We start from the raw sequence: 8902 nt of genomic DNA, 5'->3' as shown, positions 1-8902 counted from the left end.
ATGGCAGAGTAAGGGTTAAACATGCCTTTTCTAAATACTTTGTCATCCTACTGGCACCTTTGGACTTCTCCTTTTCCCATACACATATATACACATATGCCTCGAAAGAATAAAAGAGGATTCTACGGTAGTATAGTTTATTCTAGACACGTATTAAGAAAGAAGAATAGTTCTAAAACATATAGTTAAACTTCCAGAGTTGCATTTGCCCACGATGGGGGTGATATTTTTTATTACATGAAGAAAGTTTCCCTGTTCTGCCTTGGTTTAGTCTTCTGCTTTCAATCAGGCTATGTGGGTCAGTGGGCATGACAACTGCTTTAGGAGTTAGAGTGAACTGTGTTACCACTTAGTGCAGTAGTATTCAAATTATGGTCTTTGGCATTAATTTTACCTGTGAACTTAGAAATGTAAATTTTCTTGCCCTATCTTAGACCTACAGAATCAAAACCATGGAGGTGAGGCCCAGAAACCTATGACTTAACAAGCCTGACGAGTCTTTCTGATGCACATTGAAATTTGAGAACTACCTCCGTAGTGCTGAGAAGCACATTGTGTACCTAAGACTTATTGTGTTTGGGTCATCTTGAATCTGAACAAAGATAGAATCTCCTAGGTAAAGCTATGGAAGACAACTCTTAGCTAATATGGAGCATATAATTAATTTAAAACAATAATATGGGTTACATAATGATAGGAGGTTTATTTCAAATGTTTTATTATTTTCCATTTGCCTTGAATATAAAGAAAATGGGGATATAAATGAATTTAGTGGTTTATTTAAAAATTTTATCTTTCTGCATTTCAAAAAAATATTGCTATTGTTATTTATTATAATTAGAAAGTTGCAGTCTATTATTTTGTTTTAAGCTTCATTAAATTTATGATATTCAAATTATTTTAAAAACTGCCTATTTTTGTTTTGAGTTTGTAAAAGGAACCTCAAGTAATAAACCTAAAGTTTCATGCCCTGCCACTGAAATGGCTTAAGCTTGGTTAAGTTATATAACTTCTATTCTTTAATTTCCTCTTCTACACAACTGGATAATAATACCTGAAACCTACAGAAAACTATGTCATTATGTTTAATTATATAAAGTGGGTAAAGAGCAGAAATGTAAATCTAACAGCTGAGATTTACCAGAAAAAAACGTGCTACATAATTAAGGTAATATTTTAGATCTACCATCTGTCTTCTAAAAGAATCCTCTATTTCATTCATCTTAGTAAATCTTCCTACACTCTCAGTGATTATAGGTAAGATTACATTTGTTGCTGAAATTCTACTTTCAATATTATAATAGATGTCTAACCAATTCTAATACCATTTTTTAAAATCCACTATCTCTAACTAACCTTAGTTTATTACAGTCATTTATTTAAAGAAACTGATGTATGTATACTTCAGCTAAAGTATACATTATAATAAAGGATGAAAAAAAGGTACAGATAGATGGATAGATACTCACATAGAAATATTTTTTACTCCAAGTGCTTCTGAAGATAGTTTAAGAAAAATAAAAAAAAACACAAAACATAAGTATGGTTAAAGAAAAATGTAAAAAATCAGAAAAAATGATGAAAAATGGCTATCATTTTGATGACAGAAATGAACATGTTACATCCATAAAATACTTTTCATTAATAGAAACAATATAGCACATCATCTCATGCCTATTTGAACAAGCTGACAAATTTTATGGCACTGTATTCAACAAAATAATATGAGGTATAATGAATTCCTTTAAATTTTCATGTATTTTCATGTACCCCTTTAAAATACCAATACTAATTTAATTGCATTCATGGTACATTAATATTAAAAATTAATTCAGATAAATATAATTTTCTATTGGTTACAAAACTTAATTCTACTCCCTTTCTCATAACTCTCCACTCTCCTCTGATTTTATGTATTTATTTTAGTTACAGAAGACAAGGAGGTCTTTTTTTTTGCCTTTTAGAATCCGGAGGACTGGAAGCAGGATGATTGTTTCCAAGTTCATAGAAGAACAAATAGAAATAAAATAAATAACTTAGAGCTTTAAACTCTCAACTTAAGTCAACATCAGAGAACCAAAGAGCTTATTTGGTGGCCCTAAAATAATTCCATCTTGTAAACACAGGAACAAATTTGCTGAAAACCAAACCCAAATTTTACTTGTGCCACTTACAGAATTACATATGTTGAATTTACTACCTAATCTAGAGACCATGTGAGATTTAGGATAGCAGGAGTGAAATTGGAATAGAGCCATTCAAGTGGTCTCAGACAAGGTTGACGGACAATCTAAAATCCCTTACATATGGAAGCTGATACAAAATTCTGCTCCTCTTTCAGTGATTCAGGAAGTGTTTCCTAAGCCAAAACCGAAATGTTTTTTTCTTTACTTTGTCTTTCTCTTTCCCCACATCCGTCAAATACCAAGTTATTATCATTCTTTTAATTAGGGCGAACTTTGTTATCACTTAGTATAGTAGTAATCAGATTATGGCCTTTGGCCATAACATCTTTGGCAGAAACATCTTTTAATTTATTTTTAATACCATTGTCATTACTCTAATCTGCATGGACTATTATTGTACATACTCTACAGGTAATATTTGCCTCCTGCATTTATCATCTCTGTGTTACCTCTGTAAAACAAAATATACTCATGGCCAGAAGCTTTTCTGAAAGAAAGGGCTCATTGAGTTAAATGGTACCAGAAAATAACCAGGACCTGGGACATGAAGTTCTAAACCACCAATAACACTGGTAGGTGGAGAAGACAACATATCTGGAGTTGATGGGCCTTTTTTTATACATCAAGTAGAAAGATGTAAGTTATTTTGAAAGAATCTACACTGGCTATTGATAAAGAGGAAGAGAGAAAGTGAAGCAGGGCTAGTTCTGGGATAGGTGCAGTCTGTGAGAAGTGTTTGCTTCTTCAAATTGGTTGTGGACAATAGTCTGGAAATTGTATGTGTAAGCAAGAAACAGAGGCTCCTGGGGATCTGTGACATTTAGTTCTTCTTTCTTTTGGATAATCTCTGAAATAGCCACCTAGAAATTAATTCAAAAGTTTCAACATATATTCAGGAATGTAAGCAGTCTTTTGGTTTTGCCCTGAAGTTAATTGATTAACTTCTCTTTTCTCTTCCTTCCACCTTCCAGCCTACTGTAATTAATTTAGGCTACCTCAGAATTTTTTCCTTGTTACCTCAGCATTCCATTTTTGCCTTTTTAATTTTTTAATATCAAAATTTACTATATTAAATAATCTTTGTGAAAATAGCTAGCAAGTCTTCTGCATTCAATATCTGATACAGTACCTGATCTGAGAACTTTCAAATGCTTGTGGGATATTTATAGGGCAGTGAATAATTTCCTACATGGTCAAGTCTCCCATTAACAACAGAGACTTACATTTGAAAATTTTGGTAATATAACTAATTATATAGAAATTAATCATTTCATCAAAAGAGAGTGTACCAAAGGGAAAGAGTTAGATCCACAGAATCCAGAGAAACTATAATATATTTAAGGGATGAGTTTTAGAGGAGAAGCTTCAAAGGAGCTGTGAGAACATGACTAACTTAACTAATTTGCTTTCCTTTAAAATTAGCTGTCACACTCTTAAATTTACATATTTGTTGAAAGACATATTTTATATAGATATGGTTAGGATAGCAAAGCTTATTTTATCACCCTAAGTATTTATAAATTATATATTTAAAACATAAGATTTACATATAAACAGACTTTTTGTGACAGACTAGCTCTTTCCCATTTCAAAATGGATAAACCTAAAGCTTAGAGAAGTTACATAAAATAATGTCAAAGACGCACACCTACTAAGTTAACTAGGACTAAGAATGTTTATACTGGTGCTTAACTAACCATTATTAGTTAAGCCCTCCTCATATGCCATTTTCTTTGAATTTAAAATAGTCTAAGTTTGGAGGGAGAAAGGATAAATAAAAAATTCTCAAGGATATTCATTTCATGACAATTTTTTTGACAAACTACATAATTTTGATGTAACTTGCCTTAAGTACTTGAAGTGATCAGTCCCTCCATTTTATAAAAATATATCTACTGCTAAAACCCATTAGATCTACAAGTTTCCTATCTTTACTTCTCTCTCAATAAAGCACCGTCCTTAAAGATGAGGGTTTTGCAGTAAGTTTGTTTATGCTGTCACAACGTAGATTATCATTTACTTGTGCATAACCTTGTGAAAATTTCTTGTCATCCTTTCTCCTCTGTTTCCTTGTTAGCAGGAATTAAATTAATTATTGCATGGAATTAAATTAGAATTTAATTATTAGAATTAAATTAATTATTGTATGGAAAACACTAAAAGTAACAGAAAACAGTGAGCACTCAGCGAGCTATTATTTTCATACTATTACTACTTACGTTCCTTCTATCACTCATAGAAAGTTTTAAAAGTGTGCTAACAAGTAAAGTATAATACAGTGTGGAATGCTTTTAAACAGATATCTAAAAATTAATTTATAATGTTAAAATTTTAGTTTCTCATAGTTTCCATGAACAACTGAATGCACATGATATACACTTACACACACATATAAACCCTACTAAAATAGAAATTAGCTATTTCATAGAGTAATTATTATTAAAATAGCAATTATAAATTTTGTGTATAAGTATTATAACTTCTACTTTTCAGATGACAAATATGAGATTTATATTGGTCAAATAGAAGGCCTTAGAAGTCATACAATTGAAAATATGTAAATTATATAATTTCAATTTTATTTTAAATATCAAGAAACCTATAGGGCTTCTGGTCAAGATGGCATAGAAGGTAGATTCTGTGCTTGCCTCCTCTCATGACCACGCTAAAATTACAATGAAACTACACAGCAATCATCACTGGAAGTCACCTGAGGTTTGGCTGAACAGAAGTCCTACAACTGGGGACATACATAAGAGGTCACCTTGAGACTGGCAGGAAGAGCGAAGACACAAAATGGGCAGTCCCACAACCATGTGTGGTGGTCAAGGATCAGGAGAGCTCATTGACTTCAGAATTCCCGCTCCCTTAAAAGAGCAAGGGGTCTGGCTCCACACTGGGCTCCCCAGCCCAAGATTTAAGAGCCAGGAAAAGAGATCTCTACAATCTCTGGCTATAAAAACCACCGGAGACTGGGGCCGAGGAAGACAGAGGGCTGTAGAAGTTGCAGATATTCCTCTTAAAGGATCCACATGTGAACTTACTCTGTGATGGATGCACTCACTCTGAGCTCCAGCTCAGGGGAAGATGCTAGAAGAGGACCAAAAATACACAAGAACAGAATTGTCTGGCTTCAGGGTAAGAGCTGGAGGGGCAGCATTCTCCCAGACAAAAGTGATAGCAGTATCCATTGTTCCTTTGTTGAGCTCTCCCCACTGCAAGAATGCAGATGCAGTTGGCCACTGTATCTGAGTTTCCATCAAACTGGTTAACACAGGTTGCTATGCCCAGGTGATTCCCCAAAATCCTGCCTTTCCCAACTTGCTTACTCTCCCAAGCTGCCCCTAGTGGTTTATTCCATACAAATGGCCTGTCTTGACTAATGCTACAGACTTTACTAAAATCTCTCAAAGACTCACAAAATCCGAAGAAACAGCATCTGGTCTCGATGTGCCCTTTATCTCTTGCTGAGCAGCCCTAAGCTCAGCACTAGCTGCAGCCAGCCTTGGTTCCTGGCTTGGCCTCTTGAGTCACCTAAGCCCAGCCTGGGTGGCAGCTATCTGCGAATTCCTTGGTGAGTCTTTCCAGTTGGCCCCAGAAATGCACAGGCTGAATCTGAATTTGGCCTGCAGTTAGGCCCCTCCCAGGAGGTACTGGGGCTGGCACACCCAGTGGCCTTCTTCAACTGGTGCCAGAGCCAGAGCACCACCCAGGGAAGTATCTGAGGAGGACACACCCAAAAGGCAAACTGGGAAGACACTAGAGCCCTGCTAAAGTGAATTCTGCTCCATAGGGTTGGCACCTCAGTGACCATTTCTTACAACCAATAAGCAACCAAAGCTCGACCACAATAAGAGTGTCAGGGCCTAGCAGATCATGTCAGCTATGCCAAGTGTTAGCAATATTGCTGACTGAGATGGGAAGATTCAAAGATGAGATGCCCAGTTGGAAGAATGCACAAGAGGCAAACATAAGGATGAAATGGCAGGCACCAACTTCATTATGTGGAGCGCAGTTCTGTTTGGAAGTGCAGTTCTATTGGGGAGAGCACACAATATTGTGCACAGTTCTTCCACTCTCCCTTTCCGTGCTCCCCTTCTGCTCTCCAGGGGACCACATGGTTCCTCACATAGCATAGTACAGTATTGGCCTTCAGCCACATATACATGATACAATAAGCTGAATTATGTTTACATATTTTCTAAATCTGGGGTCTTATTCCTAGCCACAGGCCTGGATCTCAGCCAGATCTTGGGCCAGTGAGGCTTTGGATCAGCCAGGCCTTGGATAACAGCCAAACCTTGGATCACAGCCAGACCTTGGGACAGCCAGGCCTGGCACCCACCAGGAGGGCACACAAAGACTGCACCTTGAGCACCAGGCTGAGGTGACCTGGGAAGACTGTACCACTGGGCCACCCAGGACACCTACTACATAAAGTCACTCTACTAAGACTGGGAGACTTAATAGCCCTGCCTAATATATAGAAACAAACACAGAGAGACAGGCAAAATGGGGAAACAAAGAAACATGCCCCACTTAAAAAAAACAGAATGCACCGACGCGTCATAAATCAAATGTCAAGGGTTGAAGAAAGAAAGATAATCTTAAAAACAGCAAGAAAGAAGCAATTAGTTATGTACAAGAGAGCTCCCATAAGTCAGTCAGATGATTTCTCAACAGATACTGCAGGCCAGAAGGGCTTGGCACAAAATATTCAAAGTGGTGAAAAGCAAGAACCTACATCTAAGATTACTCTACCCAGCAAAGCTACCATTCAGACTTGAAGGACAAATAAAGAGCTTACCAGACAAGAAAAAGCTAAAGGAGTTAATCAACATCAAGCCAGGATAACAAGAAATGTTGAAAGAATACTTTAAAAAGAAGAAAAAATACATATCAAACATATGAATAAAGAATTGCAATAACTACATATATATCACCAAGTACTCCAAATGAAAAAGAATTAAATGCTCCAATCAAAACATAGGGTGGCTGGACACATCAGAACATGAAGCCACATCAGTGACTGGCCTGGTCCCAGGTGTGGATGGGAAAGTGCAAGGAACTAAATATTTTACCCCCTCCACAGAATGCTTGGAAATTAATCTCTGAAATCCTCCTGGAGCCAAAGGCAGTACAGGAAGGTTAGAACTACACTGCAGAGAAGTGAGAAACGTGGCAGAGTGAGAGATGTCCCCAGATCTCTCCACTTGAAACAACAATAAGCTGACACCTAAAACTTAACAAAAAACACCCAAACTGCAAACCAGCATGTCTGAGCATGGAATCAGCGCATAAGACCTACCACAAGTCAGAACCCTGGGAACTAACTGGGTGTTAGACTGTGAGAAATAAACAAACTGCCTGTCACAGGCGGAGCTCTCTGTAGGAAGAGAGAGAGGGGAGAAGGTTCAGCAAGTTCCCTGAACAGTCCTGCTTGGGAGAACTGTGAGCTCCACGCGGTGGATGGCAGTGCCCAGCATCAGTGCAGAAAGCAGAGAAGTGGAGATAGCAGAGAAGCAGAAAAAGCAGAGAAGCAACGGTTGATAATTTACAGCCACGGTTGCAAAACCGAGGATGAGCCACAGCTCCCATCCCCCAACCTAGAGTACCCTTCCCTCCATATCTTCCAAACTCAACACCACGGAAACCCAAGGGAATCTGAGCTAAAGCTACCAAAACTGTCACTAACACTGACAGAGACTGAGACACAGGGTAGCGGGCATGTAAAGATTTACATAAAACAGGGATCCAAGAGGCTTAGACGTCACCTAATGGAAACCAAAAGAAGAATGCCTTCTTTGCAATAGTCTGAAGAGACCTTTATCTAATACATCATCTTTCTGGGGGAAAAAAAAAAAGCAGAATACACTTCCCTTAATGCCCAGGTAGAGAAATAGTCCATTAAACACCATGAACAAACAAGATGACAATACATCTCAGAAAGAAAGAGAAAAATCTCCAGAAAATAAGCTTACAGACATAGAAATATGTGACTTAAATGACAGAGAATTCAAGGTGGTACTTCTGAAAAAACTCAATGAGATAAAAAAAAAAATCATAACAATTTCAGGAATTGAAAAACCAACTAGATGAGCAGAGCAAGGAGATTGAAACTCTCAAAAAGAACCAAATAGAACTTTTGGAGATGAAGAACACACTGTAAGAGTTGAAAATGAAATAGCAAGCTTAGGAAATAGAGTCGACCAAATGGAGGAAAGGATCAGTGATATCGAAGACAGAAATCTAGAAATAAATCAGAAGGAAGAAGAGAGAAACTGAGGTATGAAAAATAATGAAAGAGAAATTCAAGAACTAGCTGATACCTTCAGGAGAAGAAACAGAAGAATAATGGGCATTATCGAAGGTGAGGAAAAGGAACAGGGATTAGAAAGCATTTTCAAACAAATAGTTGAAAAGAATTTCGTGAATCTAAGGAATGAGCTGGAGCTTGGAATTCAAGAAGTCAACAGAACACCCAATTATCTCAACCCAAAAGGCCTTCACCAAGACACATTGTATTAAAATGATCAAAAATGAATGATAAAGACAGAATTCTCAAGGCAGCCAAGGAGAAATAAAAGGTAACTTATAAAGGAAAGCCCATTAGAATATCCTTAGACCTCTCAGAGCAAACCTTACAAGCTAGAAAGGAATGGAATAAAATATTTAAACTATTAAATGAAAGGAACTACCAGCCTAGAATAATGTAT

Source organism: Pteropus vampyrus, unplaced genomic scaffold (assembly GCF_000151845.1).
Source record: "Pteropus vampyrus isolate Shadow unplaced genomic scaffold, Pvam_2.0 Scaffold97, whole genome shotgun sequence".
NCBI lineage: Eukaryota > Metazoa > Chordata > Mammalia > Chiroptera > Pteropodidae > Pteropus > Pteropus vampyrus.
The sequence above is the reverse complement of the archived record's forward strand: the minus strand, read 5'-3'. Positions refer to the sequence as shown.